The 17,418-nt window shown below is 45.1% G+C and overlaps 1 protein-coding gene across 3 annotated transcripts in view; it reads right to left on the minus strand.

The window, feature by feature from the left end:
* The window catches only part of LOC115074204 (cytochrome b561), a 45,123-nt gene extending 28,151 nt beyond the window's left edge, over window positions 1–16,972 (minus strand). Inside the window, exon 1 of one of the 3 annotated variants that reach the window (XM_029573459.1) lies at window positions 16,293–16,584. The gene's annotated coding sequence lies outside the window, so the exon portion shown is untranslated. Of the gene's footprint in view, window positions 1–16,292; window positions 16,595–16,765 lie in introns of those variants that run through there. The other 2 variants (XM_029573461.1, XM_029573460.1) reach the window with 2 other exon arrangements.
* Window positions 16,973–17,418: the final 446 nt, after the last annotated feature.

Consider the following 17,418-nt stretch of genomic DNA (forward strand, 5'->3'; position numbering starts at 1 on the left):
GTCTCGTTCTTCAGGTCCCTCCACTACCAGACCTCCACTTCTCAGCAGTCTTGCTCCCCAGCTCCCCTATTCCCCAGAAATCTTGTTCCACAGTCCCGTCTCCCCCCCTAGTCCCCAGCAGTCTTGTTCCCCGTCCCACAGGGCTGGTGCAAGGGGATTAGGCGCCCTAGGCACATTCTGCCTTGTGCCCACCCACCCCGTCGTGCCGCCACCTCCTCTAGTCATGTTGCCTCCCCCATTAGGGGGCGCGAGCCATGTGGGGCCACTCTTTGAAGCCACCGCTTGTGACACCACATGGCTCGTGCCACCTGAGGCAGGGACTACATGCCACCCCCTCAAATTTAAATAAAATAACCTCCCCCCCAAGACTCATGAAAACCCCTGGTGGAGCCTACCATGGGACAGGGGCTGGCTAATGGCACCGGTAGCCCCTATCACATGGTAAGGGCTAAAGGCCACCGGCGCCATTTTGGTTAGTGGTAGCCGATGGCCCAGGAGTGGCAGATCGCTCCCGGGCCCCCCTCTGGACTACCAGGGGTTTTCGTGAATCTTGGGGGGGGGGGTGTGGGTCGGGAGGATGGCACGACAAGGGGGGAGGCAGGGTGGTGGGGTCTGGGCAGAATTTTGAAGGGGCACTTTTTGCAGCTTCAAAATTCTGCCCCCTGAAGCGGCCGCCTCACCCTGCCTCATTATAGAACCCCCCCTACTTGCGCCACCTTATGGTCAGGCCTAGTTCATCTAGTGGTTCCACCGGCCCTGCTCACCCACAGTCCCCTCACTCACTGTGGGTGGCCAGTGAATGATTTCAGTGCATGGTACTCATCCCCGTGGTGCTGCCACGATCCCCTCGCTCACCCTCCCTGCTCCTGAACAATCGAAGGATTGCGACCTTGCAGCACGGGCTGCTTCCTCCTTCTCGGCTGCCGGTGCCTGAATGACATCATCAGGTGCTGACAGCTGGGAGGGAAGAAGCAGCCCGTGCTGCAAGGCTGCAGTCCTTCCATTGTTCAGGAGCAGGGAGGGTGAGCGAGGGGATCGCAGCAGCACCGCAGGGGTGAGCAAAGTTAAGAAAATCATGCATAGTCCCACTGCCACCAATGAGGCTTCTCCCGTTTTCAGTGGCCCTCCCCTGTTCAGACGCCTATGAGTGGAGAAAAGCAGCACAGCCCCGCCAGAATCATCAGTGTGGCGAGAGCACTGCGCTGCTTTTACACTTACTGAGGCCCACATGGCAGCGCTATGGTGCCTTTCAGTAGTGGTGAATATGGCCATAGGCACACTACAGCTCTGGCTGCTGGATGACATCACCCACATGTCCTGGCTAATTCAGTCCTGCTTATCGATGGAAAAAAATTAAACACACATGGAGGCGGGAAAAAGGAGACAATTACTTTACAGGGATCCCAGGTTGAACCCTGGTTATAAAGGGGATAGGGACACCAGAGAGATGTTATGAATGAATTCTCCTGGGATGTTAAAACCTCATCCCTCCAAGCCAACAACTTAGCCCTCTGCCCAAGTTTTGTTGTGAGAGCAAGGATTCCCTGGGCAGATTTGTCCTGGTTTAGACTTCCAGTTCAGTCTGGAATCAGGGCTGAGAGTACAGCACCATGAGCTTTCATTCACAACATATCTGGAGATTTCTTCTATTTTATATCCACTTCCCAGCCCTCACAGGGGCCGATGCAATACAGTGCGCTCAGCCAAGCGCACTGTTTAACCCACTGTCGGACGCAATAGGGGGATCAGCGCCTATCTAACGCGCATCAGACGCGGAGTGAATGAGATAGCGCTCATCACATGCAAATACATGTGAAGGAGGCTATTACTCATTCACGCCAAATGCAAAAAGGTAATTGTGCGTCTCAGATGCATATTTATCGCTCAGATATTAACGCCTACCTGGAGCAGGCGTTAATAGCTGAGCGCATTGAAAAGAAGTACAGAAAAGCAGAAAAAGTAATGAACAAATAAATAAATAACTCTGCAGACCGCCAAGATATGAAGACCGATGCTGGTAAACTCAGCGGCCGTTTCATTACTGGCAGACAGGCAGGTTATGAAAACCGACGCAGAGTTTACCGGTGTTGATCTTCATAACCGGCAGCTGCGGCGGGTCGTGTTGGCAAGGAGGGCGCTAAGGTCGCGCAAGCGACCCTAGCGTCTCCTTCCTAGCGCAACCCCCTAATTTACATATTGCATGGCGCCCCCCCCTTGAGGGCGCCATGCGTGTGTTAAGAAAGCGGGCGTTGAAAAGTCAGCGCCCGCTTTCCACGAAGATTACTGCATCGGCCCCACAGTGACAGAGTCCTCAGCCAGGGTGGGGGAGGGTAGCCATCAAGAATCACAGGCCCCCATGCTGCTTCTGCAGCATCCCCAGTCACAACTGCCCCGGAGAGCAGAAACCAAACCCAGGTCCTGCCACATTTTACTGGATGATCACCGAGGCAGGCTGGCCAGACTGAAGGTCTGTATTGAATTAGTGTAATAATAAATGCTCTGTAGCCGAGGGGCACAATTACTGCAGCCTACACCAGCTGGTGCCTTAAGATGTAAGTGGATTAGAGTAAAGGGCCGTTTCTGTTCCATCTTCCTGCAGATGGGAAGCAGCCTGGGGCGGGGTAGAGGAACTGGCTGCCCACCGGTTGAGACGGCACATCCATCTGCTTCGTTTTGCCACTGTTTTGTCATGCCATGCTGGAAAACCAGTGAGTGGTACAAGAGAGCCCTGGTGGCACGTCCCCTCTTTAAACCCTTCATATCGTGATTACAAGAGCAAGAAACAAAAATAAGAAAATGTCAGAGTGCTGGGAATGGCTTGTGAAAAACACTAAAGCCAGGCTGGGTCCTAATTCCTGTCCCCAGACGCCCTGTGCGCATCAGCTGCTGCCATTTCAGACTTATTACTTTGCTCCCCATTTTATTTATATTCAGCTGTTCAGGCACTTCAAAGCAGATTATATTCAGGTACTGCAGGTATTTCCCTGTCCCCAGGGAAATCTAAGGGTCTGATTTACACTAAGGCTTTTCTCCCATTCTGTGTCCATGGGGGAAATGCTTAGTAAATGAGCACCTAAGGCAATGGAGGGTAAAGTGACTTGCCCAAGGTCACAAGGAGCCCTGGCTTCCCTGCTGAACCACTGGGCCACTCCTCCACGCCCTCATCTTACAAACAATAAAAGAAAGCCACCTTTATAACTGCAGAAACGTCCACAATGTTCAGGCCCAGGAGAGGCTATAATGAAAAAACTAAAATGAATTCATTCTTTGCTTCAGTGTTGGGGAGATACCCATCCTGGAAATGGTGTTTAATGTTGATGATTTGGAGAAACAAATAAATCATGGGTAACCCAAAAGATGTAATAGGGCAAACTGACAAACTGAAAAGAGTAGCAAACCATCTGGTGAAGATGGTATATACCCAGAGGTCTGAACTAGAACTCGACAGTGAAATGGGTTACAAAGTACTAGTAAGAGGTCTGTTATCATTAAAATTGTCTGTTGTACCTGAAGACTGAAGGGTGGCCAGTGTAACACTAATCTTTAAAAAGGGCGATCCAGGAAGCTATAGATTGATGAGCCTGTTACCAGTGTTGGAAAAAATCCTAGAAACTATTCTAAAGAACAAAATTTCAGAACAGATAGCCAGACGCGGTTTATCCAAGGGAAATCTTGCTTCACCAATCTGCTACCTTTTTTTGAAGGGATTAATAAATGTGGATAATGGTGAGCCTGTAGATATAGTGCTTTTAGATTTTCAGAAAACATTTGACAAAGTCCCTCAGGAGAGACCCCTGAGAAAATTAAAAAGTCAGATGTTAGGTGGCAATGTCCTATTGTGGATTGTGAAATGGCTAAAAGGTAGGAAACAGAGTAGGACTAAACGGTCAGTTTTCTTAATGGAGAAAGGTAAACAGTAGAGTGCCCCAGAGATCTGTACTGGGACCGGTGCTTTTTAATATATTTATAAATGATCTGGAAAAGGGAACAATGAGCGATGCGATCAAATTTGCAGACAACACACAATTATTGCAATTTTTTAAATTTATTTATTGTCCGGGGTACTCATTGAGGAGCTAGTACTCGGCCCTGGGAGGACTGGCCGTGGACTGGATCTCCCAGGGCCTCCTCGCACTGGACGCACAGGGCGTTGGCCTCTGCCTTTTGTGCGGCTCTGATGTGGCATGCTGGGCAGAGGCCTTGAGCCTTGATCTCCGTTTCCGGTGCCATGGATATAGGTGCATAAATCCTTATGCGCTCCGGTGCGTCTAAGATGTGCGTGCGGGTTGAGTGCACGAGGGTATGCGCCAGCCCCGTAAGCGCGCAATGTGCGCGTATCTTATGCGCACGGCACTTGTGCATGTAGCTTTATGCGCACATGTATTTTGTGTGCCTAGCTAGCCTTGTGCACCCGGATCGAGACGGCGGACGGAGCGGCGAATGGGGCCAAAATGGCGACGGCGACCACGTGGGCAATATGGCGACCACCTGGGAGGATGTCCATGTGGGAGGACCCTTGGATCTAACCGGGGCCTAGCCCTGCTAGGGCGGATCAACCCGGCAGCACTGGTCCCGGCCGGCGACCTGTGCGACTCCTCGAACCTCAGAGACCAGAGCCTTTGAAGAAGATTTCTACCTTACCTTGTCTTCAGTGTTTCCCGGTTTCGTTCCGGGCGGTCTCCGGCTGCGGGGGGAGAGGGCAAATACTTTCACCGCCGCGCTCAAGGATGCACCTGAAATCGGGGGCTAGGTCCCCGCCGAGGATCGGCCACCGGACCGAGGCTTACCTCCGAGGGACCACGGATATCACCTTGGGAATTCTCAACTGGGGGAAGGACCCGAGGGTATCACCGCAGGAGAGCGGGGCTCATCTGTAGAGGTACATTTTCTTCTGAATTTGAGTTTTCTCTGTTGAATTTATTCTAACACTGTGAGAGCGTGCAGATAGTCCCTAACTGCTAGGAGACGGAAAATACTGAAGAGCTGCACTTCTTGCAGGGGTATATGTACTAAGGGCTGATGTCAGATTGAAATCTGATCCGTCTCCAACTGCTATCAGGAGTACACTATTCCCATTGGTCCTGAGTCCATCTGCTACACGCTAGGAAAAAGCCCTTTATTGAAATTTGCCCGACTCTGGCCGAGTTTCGCTCTTTGTTCGAGAGCTGCCTCAGGGGCAACTAAAAACAAATATTAAAATGTAAATGAGCACACATAAACAAATGATAAAATTAAAAAACAACATACATGAGTGTGCAAACATTAAAAGTGATGTAAATCATAACATGTATGTGTTTTGTCAACACAATGGAATACAAAACCAATATTGAAACAGAACACAGGACACAGTCAGTGTGCAGGTATTACAGAGAGCAAACAATAATTGTGAGAACAAATTGGAATGTGCTGGAGAGGATTGACTTGGTGTTAGTATAAACCATAATGCAATTCTAGTGGTTATAATGTGATAAATTGTCAGGGAATCAGAGGATATTAATCAAAGGAAATTAAAAAAGAAGAAAACTAAAATAGGGAATGCTTACTAAATTGAAGCAGGACTAATCACACGCCTGCAGGGCTACGGCCACAATGTTTGTGAATCCACTATTGTATAGGATCATTTCACCTAATAATAATAATACAAAAATTAAAACCCAAAAAAAGAGATAAAAAATATATAAATGCCAAATAAAACACCAAATAAAAAAGATTAAATGAAAAATGAACAGCCAAAGTGCCTTAAATAAAAATGTCTAAAAACAAGTGATAAAAAACAAACTGTGCAAAGTGTGGATTGTCATTATGAGTAGGGCCTTAGTTCAAATGTACCTATTTACCTGTTCTTTAAAACATGTGGTAATGACATGTATGACCAATTGTGAAGAACACTTCATTCAAATTATATCTTCAAAGCACTGAAGAGATATTGAGACTAAAAATAAATAATGAAAGAGTGAATTTAAAATTACATATACACAGGCTATATGGAGACTGGCAAGACGGTCCATGGATATGCTGAAATATTAAAAACCGTGTCTGGACAAAGATAATTATAACCAGCATACTGATTGAAAACATATAGAAAGGAAAATACTGCCACATCAGAGCTAAGTCTCAGTACCACCACTGTAAAATCACTGGGATTACATGTCTCAATCCTATTGATGAAAAATATTAAAACAAAAGCAAAATAATGAAGCATGCCTATCTTCCAACAGTTATCAAATATGTGAGTTCAAAAGAAAGGTGGTGGTATGAAACATTAAAATGATTAAAAAAAATTGCACGGGTCAAAAATTCACAATAAAAAAATTCACAATAAAATTCACATCAACCACACAATCAAAGAAGGTTTCTACAAACTAAAAATCCTCAAGAAGCTCAAACCACTTCTTTTCCACCACGACTACCGCACAGTTCTCCAATCCCTCATACTATCGAAGCTTGACTACTGCAACTCCCTCCTCCTCGGTCTATCCACCTCTACCATTAAACCACTTCAGCTACTCCAAAACGTCGCAGCCAGATCCCTCACAAACTCCAACCGATCCTCCCACATCACCCCCACTCTAAAAGCCTTACACTGGCTCCCCATCTCACACAGATCTCAATACAAAACCCTCACTGTATTACACAAAACCATCAACAACCATAAAACCAAATGGTCCAAAAACCCTCCCCAACTTCATCAAAGCCAGAAATGCCTATGCTCCCAAAACACAGGCCTCCTGGTCATTCCACACACAAAACTTGCCCACCTGTCTTCCACTAGACAACGCTCCTTCTCTGTAGCCGGTCCTACCCTCTGGAACCAGCTACCCTCCCACCTCAGACTGGAACCCTCTCTCCAAACATTCAAAAAACATCTGAAAACATGGCTGTTCCAGAAAGCCTACCAACTAGCGACCTAACTCCTCCTCCCCTCCCACCCTCTCCTCTGTCCTCCCTTACCCCTCAAGAAAACCTCACCGTATATAATAAGCAAGACATAAAAAAAAAAAAAAAAAAAAATACCCACCACGTATAAAGTTCTCCTCAATTGTTACTATGTACAAATACTGTCCCCCTACGTTCCACTTTGTTTCACTGTTAAACTGTTAACCTATGTTTCATTGTTAAACTGTTCTTACACATGTTTTTAATGTTACAATGTAAAAACGGTACGACTTCCGTCATGCTATTATTCTGTTATAATGTGAACCGATGTGATGTACCCCAACGAATGTCGGTATATACAAGCAAACAAATAAATAAATAAATAAATGACTGAGTGTAAAGCTTAAAAATAAAAACCACTGCCAATTTACCCTTTGAATGCCGTGCCCAGTAAGTATAGAATAAAAAAATAAAATAATAAAATATTAAGACAAAAGCAAAAGAAAGGAGCATGCCTGTCATCCAACAATTATCAATTGTCTAAGTCTAAAAGAATAGTGGCAGTGTAAGACATTAAAATAAGATGAACGGGTCAAAAATACATAATGCATGGCTGACTAAGGACCTAATTTTCTAAAGTATCGCAGGCTACGTAGAAGGTGTAGCTATTGGGCGCGAACTCGGACGCGAAAAGGGCCTTACCTTTTCGTCGTCCGTGGCGTCTTCGCGGAGTCGGCCCCGGTGACACCCTGACTCCTCCTCTTCCGGGGCCAACTCCGCCCCCATTTTGTTATCGCACGCGATAAGGGACTTTTCGCGTGCGATCCGGATGGAAAATGAGGCCCTAAGTGCAAAACTTAAAAATAAAAGCCACTGCCGATTTGTCTATTGAAAAAGGAAGGAAATCCGCGACTGTATTATTATTGAAAAAAACAAACTGACACCGCCGAGTCATAACCACATCAGGAGTGAAATGCTATTTACCTGGAAATACATGCCGTGCCCAGTAAGTTTTAATTAATCAAAGCGTACAACTATATTTTATAAATTGGCTAAAATAAGAGCACTAGGCTCTGCTTACCGTCTGCTGTTATATTTATTTATTTATTTTAACATTTTTACATACCGATAGCCGTTTGCACATCGTACCGGTTTACAAAGAACAGGAGGAAGGCCACAGGAAATAGGTACAACCTTTACATGGAACGCATAAAAGTAACAAGTTAATGCCTAAGGAACATCGCGTGAATAAATGATATAGATTAATATTAAAGTATTGAAGGTATATAATATACTAGAAATATAATATTAAATATTTTGTATCGAAAAATGTAGAGGTAGGAGAGTATAGAATAAAATGATAGAATAACATATGCTAGAATATAACTTAACACTGAATCACAACAGTAAACAGCATATATTAAATAAAAGCCCAAATGCGGGCAAAGAAGGGGGGCAAGGGGAAAAAGGGGAGGAAGGATGTTTAAATCAGGGATTGTGAGCATGGAGGAGAGGGAGAAGAGGGGTCGGAAGGTAGAAGTATGTACAAGAGGGGGAAGGAATATTGTGCTACGTTTAGTCTAGGGATATAAAAGGGGGAAGTGTGTAAATGAGACACAAGAGTAGATTAATGGGGGTTGTAAGTAGAATCTGTTTAGGTGAAGGCCTGTTGAAACAGCCATGTTTTTAGTTTTTTTTTTAATTTGGGTGTGAAAGTTTCTGGGTGTGATTAAGGGCCTCATTTTCCAAAGCTATCGCAGGCTTGCGCTACTGAAATCGGGGCGGAGTCGGCCCCGGAAGAGGAGGAGTCAGGGGCGTCACCGGGGCCGACTCCGCGCCCAATAACTACACCTTCTATGATGTAGTTATTGGGCGCGATGCCGGCAGCGATCGCACCGCGGCGGTGCGATCGCTGCCGGACCACCCCCCCGCTTCAGCCCCCGCCCCCCCATTAGTGCGATTTTCTAAAGTATCGCAAGCCTACAATACTTTAGAAAATGAGGCCCTAAGCCTGGGTATGATTAAGTCGCATACCTGCGGTGTGTACTGTAGCCGGTCTAGCCGCAAATCGAAAGTAAAAACGCTGAGAAGGGGTTTATATAGTTCTCGCGATATGTGAGGTGTTTTTCGTGCCAAAATTAAAGACGGTGGCTGCCGTCTGTGTGACTGATAAAATACAATCGTGGTTAGTGGAAAAAGAACTAATTTAAAAACTAAATGTATATGTGGCATGATGGTAAAACTGACGATTGTCATAGTGTAAAGTTTAAAATGTGTATGCATGTATGTTGTGGCTAATGGCATATTCAGTTATTAATGTAAGAAAAAAGAAAATAGAAAATATGCAGAGTAAAAACTAATAAATATTAAAAAAATTGTCAAAAGAACTAAAAACTGAGATGGATACTGATGATATAAATTAAAAATATGAAAAATAAAAATAAATACAAAATGAAACTAAAAACAACAAACTATAAAAAATTAAATAAATAATGAAAATATAAATAAATAAATGGATAAAAAATGTGTGTAAGACATAGTGGGGTAACGAACTCAAACACTAGATATCTATTTATATTTTCATTCTTTAATTTTTTTTATAGTTTGTTGTTTTTAGTTTCATTTTGTATTTATTTTAATGTTTCATACCACCACCTTTCTTTTGAACTCACATATTTGATAACTGTTGGAAGATAGGCATGCTTCATTATTTTGCATTTGTTTTAATATTTTTCATCAATAGGATTGAGACATGTAATCCCAGTGATTTTACAGTGGTGGTACTGAGACTTAGCTCTGATGTGGCAGTGTTTTCCTTTCTACATGTTTTCGATCAGTATGCTGGTTATAATTATCTTTGTCCAGACACGGTTTTTAATATTTCAGCATATCCATGGACCGTCTTGCCAGTCTCCATATAGCCTGTGTATATGTAATTTTAAATTCACTCTTTCATTATTTATTTTTAGTCTCAATATCTCTTCAGTGCTTTGAAGATATAATTTGAATGAAGTGTTCTTCACAATTGGTCATACATGTCATTACCACATGTTTTAAAGAACAGGTAAATAGGTACATTTGAACTAAGGCCCTACTCATAATGACTATCCACACTTTGCACAGTTTGTTTTTTATCACTTGTTTTTAGACATTTTTATTTAAGGCACTTTGCTGTTCAGTTTTCATTTTATCTTTTTTATTTGGTGTTTTATTTGGCATTTATATATTTTTTATCTCTTTTTTTGGGTTTTAATTTTTGTATTATTATTATTAGGTGAAATGATCCTATACAATAGTGGATTCACAAACATTGTGGCCGTAGCCCTGCAGGCGTGTGATTAGTCCTGCTTCAATTTAGTAAGCATTCCCTATTTTAGTTTTCTTCTTTTTTAATTTCCTTTGATTAATATCCTCTGATTCCCTGACAATTTATCACATTATAACCACTAGAATTGCATTATGGTTTATACTAACACCAAGTCAATCCTCTCCAGCACATTCCAATTTGTTCTCACAATTATTGTTTGTTCTCTGTAATACCTGCACACTGACTGTGTCCTGTGTTCTGTTTCAATATTGGTTTTGTATTCCATTGTGTTGACAAAACACATACATGTTATGATTTACATTACTTTTAATGTTTGCACACTCATGTATGTTGTTTTTTAATTTTATCATTTGTTTATGTGTGCTCATTTACATTTTAATATTTGTTTTTAGTTGCCCCTGAGGCAGTTCTCGAACAAAGAGCGAAACTCAGCCAGAGTCGGGCAAATTTCAATAAAGGGGCTTGGGCAAATTTCAATAAAGTGCTTTTGTTTATACACCGATCTTTGCTTCGTTTACTGCTACATACCTTTGTAATTCATCCTATGTTGTGTGAGTGTCATCCCTGTACACCGTTGTGGACTAGTGATTATCCCATGGAACCACAGTATATTAAACACTCAAACACACCTTTGGGCCGATATCTTGTGCTCACTTACCAGGCAGCAGCTGATACACCACAAGACCAGATCTTCTGCCTGACCAGCCAGCTCCCCCTTAGGTTAAGCCCACAGGTTCTGGCAGCCAGCAGGGCTTTCCAAGCCAGGATGAGGTCTTGGAAAGGTCGGTGGCCAGGCTAAGGTTGAAGCAGGCAGAGAGCGAAGCAGAGTCAAGATCCAGGCTAAGGTCAGGGCAATGAGAAATCAGGCCAGAGGCAGAAACACAGCAGGACAGACAGGAGTGGGCAAGAAGCAATTAGCACTGAAGAGCGAGCAGGAAATCCATTGCAGAGGCACTGGAAGGTGGCTCTGAGCTTCCCTTTATATTAGACAGGATGTGATGTCACTTGTGCGTGTCACAGGAAGTCTAGCCATCAGACCCTATAAAAGGGCTCAGAAACTGCAGAAGTTCAGGCATGTTCCTTGGAAGCGCCTCAGACGAGAGGAGAGGGGCGTTACAATCAGCAAAATCCCTCCCTAGCTAGCAGCCTCTTCTGTGAAGAATTACACCTTCAGGCTGAAAGTGAGGCGGTGTATCTGTTAAGGACAGCAGAGTCAGGCTCTCAGCTACCTCCTCACCCCTCAGTATAGCTGCTGAAAATTGGATAACCACAAACCCAACAAGCACAATCAGAATATGAGGAGAAATCGTGCTCACTGGGAATCTTTAGCCTGGCTGACATGTCCTCATCTGTATGTACACCAGCAGCTAGCCCCTCCCACCACAGGCAGACCACCCCACTATGACACTTAAACAAAAGTGGTCAAATGTGTATGTGTACACATATGCACACTAAAACCATACCAGCGTGTACAGTTCCTATGTCCTTTATAAAATAATAGGCCCTGTTGGCTTGTTATCTATTACATACAAGCGGGCCTCCTGACACATATACTGCTAACAGGCTTGCATTTTGAGCACGCAATAGTAGCATCCGATACAGCAAGAAGATTGGCGCATCGCGCACCCTAACGAAATCATACCAGACAGCACCCGTCGCATTTAAATTCCACGTAGATGAAGATATTAGCTATTTCTGCCCAATACAAGCAAGCACACCCAAAGACATTTTATAACGTGAGGAATTTAATTCCAGCTCTGGAGGTGGTGTTAAGTTAACTCACTCAAGAGCTCAGGAGAAACAAACATAGATATGGTCCTCTGTGTTGCGATAAATGTGTCCTCCTCCTTAGTATCATCCTGGCTCTTGAATTTACTGCTTACGGTGGAGGAAACGATATGTACATTGATTTGATCAAAAAGAAACGCACTTTTCTTATGACTGCACAATTCAGATGCCGGTAGCAATGGGCACCTGAGATAATAAAACTTCAACATTATAATCAGCAGTTTAACCAAAAGAAGCAGTATCAAAATGGATGCTTGTATTGAGTGCCCTTGCAATAAACCCCCTTGAGCGTGAAAAATGCACAATTCTCCCTCAGCGCACACATTTTTACACTCTCCTTTAAATACTGTATCGGGCGCAGAGGGATGTGCATGTGCATACATTAGGAAAATGGGCGCTCATGAGCATGCATCTTACCACATCGGCGGGTAAGTGTGCATCTGCACATAGAAAAGACACTTATTTTTGATATTCCACCTTTTGGCACCTCAAAGCAGAGTGCATTCAGGTTCCTCATGTGACTAGCGTGGGGTCTGCTCTTACAAGTTTGCAAATCCTATTTTACAAAAATGAGGAGGCTTGAAAGCGAACGTGATTTGATTATTTTAAATAATGCTTTGGTGGCCCCTGGCAAAAAGACCTTCTGATGATATAATTGCCCATGTGGGCAGCGTCAAAGTCCCCAAGGTGACAAGACAGTGAATATCTGATTGTGCCTGCTCTCTCTCAGGGGAACCTTCTCCATTTGAAAACCAAACACAGAATTTTAAAAGCTTGAACTCATTTATTTCTTTCAGTTCTGATTGTTTTTAAGCTTTATTTAGAAGCTGAAGCATCAAATCCGGGGCATTTCCTGGATTCCAAGAAGACACTGGTTACAACCACCTCTGGTTTAAGTGGCAAGATATTCTCTACCAACAAACAATTCTACAGGAAAATAAAATTATGCGAAGTGGGAGCTAGATGAGGAACATTCCCTGCTGTATTGATCCACATGGTGACAATATGCTAAGCCTTCTCCCCATAGACAAAAAGTGCCAGAGGTCCATCCCAACCTAACCCCACTTGTACAGTAACATCATTTCTAACGTGTCCCAAGGAATGCTCTTATTTATAAACATTTGATATACTACTTTTTCAAAGCTCATCTCAAGGTGGCTTACAATCACAACTGCATCACAGTTAACAGTTATGTAGAGACAAACATGAAGGGGGGTTATTTGTAGGTATAGCTAGAGGTCCAAAGGGATTTGTAACTGGTCAACTTGAATTAGCAAATTATGTTATAAAATGTTTGAATTATTCTTGAGTTGTTGCTTATATTTATTACCACCTATCTAAAAACTGTCCAAAGCGGTGTATTCGTCCATTAAAGAGTACCAGAACCCAGGGATTAGAGGGGCAAATAGAGAAGGGAGTAACGAGCAGAACAGAGACAGCTGGAGACACAGTCACCTCAAGGAGCTCTGGGACTACTACTACTACCCCCCCCCCCCCCCCCCCCCCGAACCAACATCAGATTTAAAACATTCCCTTTCCTCCCCAACATATACCAAATATATCATCCACCAGGATCAGATTTATAATACTCCACCCCTTCCTCCATCTCTCCCCCATACATCTCACTCCCCTGAATTAGGTTTATAGATACTACCTCCCTACACACCATATAATCCCACTCCCCAGGATCATATTTATAACGCTTCCCCCTGCACGTTATATACCCCACTCCCCAGGATCGGATTTATAACGCTTCCCCCTGCCCGTTATATACCCCACTCCCCAGGATCGGATTTATAACGCTTCCCCCTGCACGTTATATACCCCACTCCCCAGGACCGGATTTATAACGCTTCCCCCTGCACGTTATATACCCCACTCCCCAGGATCAGATTTATAACGCTTCCACCTGCACGTTATAAACCCCACTCCCTAGGATCGGATTTATAACGCTTCCCCCTACACGTTATATATCCCACTCCTCTGAATCGGATTTATAACACTTCCCCCGACACATTATATATCCCACTCCTCTGAATCGGATTTATAACACTTCCCCTGCACGTTATATACCCCACTCCCCTTGATCGGATTTATAACACTTCCCCCTGCAGGTTATATATCCCACGCCCCTTGATCGGATTTATAACACTTCCCCCTACACATTATATATCCCACTCCTCTGAATCGGATTTATAACACTTCCCCCTGCAGGTTATATATCCCACTCCCCTTGATCGGATTTATAACACTTCCCCCTGCAGGTTATATATCCCACTCCCCTTGATCGGATTTATAACACTTCCCCCTGCACGTGATATATCCCACTCCCCTTGATCGGATTTATAACGCTTCCCCCCTGCAGGTTATATATCCCACTCCCCTTGATCGGATTTATAACGCTTCCCCCCTGCAGGTTATATATCCCACTCCCCTTGATCGGATTTATGACACTTCCCCCCTGCAAGTTATATATCCCACTCCCCTTGATCGGATTTATAACACTTCCCCCTGCAGGTTATATATCCCACTCCCCAGGATCGGATTTATAACACTTCCCCCTGCAGGTTATATATATCACTCCCCTTGATCGGATTCATAACACTTCCCCCTGCAGGTTATATATCCCACTCCCCTTGATCGGATTTATAACACTTTCCCCTGCAGGTTATATATCCCACTCCCCTTGATCAGATTCATAACACTTCCCCCTACACATTATATATCCCACTCCCCTTGATCGGATTTATAACACTTCCCCCTGCAGGTTATATATCCCACTCCCCTTGATCAGATTCATAACACTTCCCCCTACACGTTATATATCCCACTCCCCTTGATCGGATTTATAACACTTCCCCCTGCAGGTTATATATCCCACTCCCCTGAATCGGATTTATAACACTTCCCCCCTGCAGGTTATATATCCCACTCCCCTTGATCAGATTCATAACACTTCCCCCTGCAGGTTATATATCCCACTCCCCTTGATCAGATTCATAACACTTCCCCCTGCAGGTTATATATCCCACTCCCCTGAATCGGATTTATAACACTTCCCCCTGCAGGTTATATATCCCACTCCCCTTGATCAGATTCATAACACTTCCCCCTACACATTATATATCCCACTCCCCTTGATCGGATTTATAACACTTCCCCCTGCAGGTTATATATCCCACTCCCCTTGATCAGATTCATAACACTTCCCCCTATGCATTATATATCCCACTCCCCTTGATCGGATTTATAACACTTCCCCCTACACATTATATATCCCACTCCCCTGAATCGGATTTATAACACTTCCCCCGGCAGGTTATATATCCCACTCCCCTTGATCGGATTTATAACACTTCCCCCTGCAGGTTATATATCCCACTCCCCTTGATCGGATTTATAACACTTCCCCCTGCAGGTTATATATCCCACTCCCCTTGATTGGATTTATAACACTTCCCCCTGCAGGTTATATATCCCACTCCCCAGGATCGGATTTATAACACTTCCCCCTGCAGGTTATATATCCCACTCCCCTTGATCGGATTTATAACACTTCCCCCTGCAGGTTATATATCCCACTCCCCAGGATCGAATTTATAACACTTCCCCCTGCAGGTTATATATCCCACTCCCCTTGATCAGATTCATAACGCTTCCCCCTGCAGGTTATATATCCCACTCCCCTTGATCGGATTTATAACACTTCCCCCTGCAGGTTATATATCCCACTCCCCAGGATCGGATTTATAACACTTCCCCCTGCAGGTTATATATCCCACTCCCCTGAATCGGATTTATAACACTTCCCCCTGCAGGTTATATATCCCACTCCCCTTGATCAGATTCATAACACTTCCCCCTGCAGGTTATATATCCCACTCCCCTTGATCAGATTCATAACACTTCCCCCTGCAGGTTATATATCCCACTCCCCTTGATCGGATTTATAACGCTTCCCCCTGCAGGTTATATATCCCACTCCCCAGGATCGGATTTATAACGCTTCCCCCTGCAGGTTATATATCCCACTCCCCTTGATCAGATTCATAACGCTTCCCCCTGCAGGTTATATATCCCACTCCCCTTGATCGGATTTATAACACTTCCCCTGCAGGTTATATATCCCACTCCCCTGAATCGGATTTATAACACTTCCCCCTGCAGGTTATATATCCCACTCCCCTGAATCGGATTTATAACACTTCCCCCTGCAGGTTATATACCCCACTCCCCTTGATCAGATTCATAACACTCCTGCAAACTTTGCGCAGCAAGTAGTTATTTCCCCTCTTCATACCTCCGGTTCCGGTTCCGAAGGACCTTTTACTTCTTTCTGACAGTAGTACCTCCCCTGATCCGGGAATCTGGGGGGCACCGGCCGTTTTTGATCCTCCCTCCCGGCTCCGGTTCGGATCACTCTCTCAGGTTCCTGCTTCTCTCCTTACCTCCGGTTCGGGCGGGGCTCGGACCTGCCGCTCCTGAGGCCGGAGGCACGGGCCGGGCTAGCTGTTGCCTTGGTGACGGGGAGGGGGTGGGACGTCGCGCTGCCACCGCCCCTTTAACCCCTCGGGTGCTGGTGACGACGGGCACATGCCCAGCGTCCCTCACGGGGCCCTTCACGCAGCCGATTTCCGGCAGCACAGTCCAGAATTAAACGATGCACAGCTGCCAGTGCAAAGACAAAAATCATCTCCCCGCGCAGGGAAATCATTGTTTGCCATTGCACTGCTTGGTTTGGGGGGGGGGGGGGGGCAGACATTGTTCACTTACATCTCAACAATATTCGACATTTGGTTCTGATCGCCCACTGGCACAAATTACCAACACCACCTTTTTTAATCGGACTAGGTCTTAGTCTCAGCCACTTTGCAGAGTGCGCAAGGCATAAGTGGAGCAGACAGCAGAACTGCCCGCTTTTCTAGTCGACAGCTAGGTTTTCAGGCAGGTCTGTGCGGGGTCCAGAAGAACCGAGCAGACGCTAAACTCCCGGTTCTGCAGGAGACTCTCCTGATAACGGCGAGAAAAGCGGGACGGAAGCCAGGGAGCAGCGCTCTGTCCCTGCCCCGCCTCCTTTCCTATGCTCTGCAGATCTCGGCAGCAATGATTCCCGGGGGAGGGTCCCACCTCCGCTGTGCTGTGATTGGATAGCATGCGGTGGGGGGGCGGGGTCCCCACCTCCGCTGTGCTGTGATTGGATAGCATGCGGTGAGGAGGCGGGGAATAGTCCCCAGCCCCTGCACACGTGAATGTAGCAAAAGATCTTTTCGGCCCTGGCCCCCGCTCCCCTGCAGTGAGCCAGCCCGGACAGGTACCGAAGAGCAGGTTGAGGTACAGGGTGAGGAGAAGGGAGATAAATACAGGGGGAGCATGGGAGGGTTGATAAACAAGAATGGGAATGGGAAACAGGGTCTCTTGCTTAGTCC

This window comes from Rhinatrema bivittatum, chromosome 12 (assembly GCF_901001135.1).
Source record: "Rhinatrema bivittatum chromosome 12, aRhiBiv1.1, whole genome shotgun sequence".
Taxonomy (NCBI): Eukaryota; Metazoa; Chordata; class Amphibia; order Gymnophiona; family Rhinatrematidae; genus Rhinatrema; species Rhinatrema bivittatum.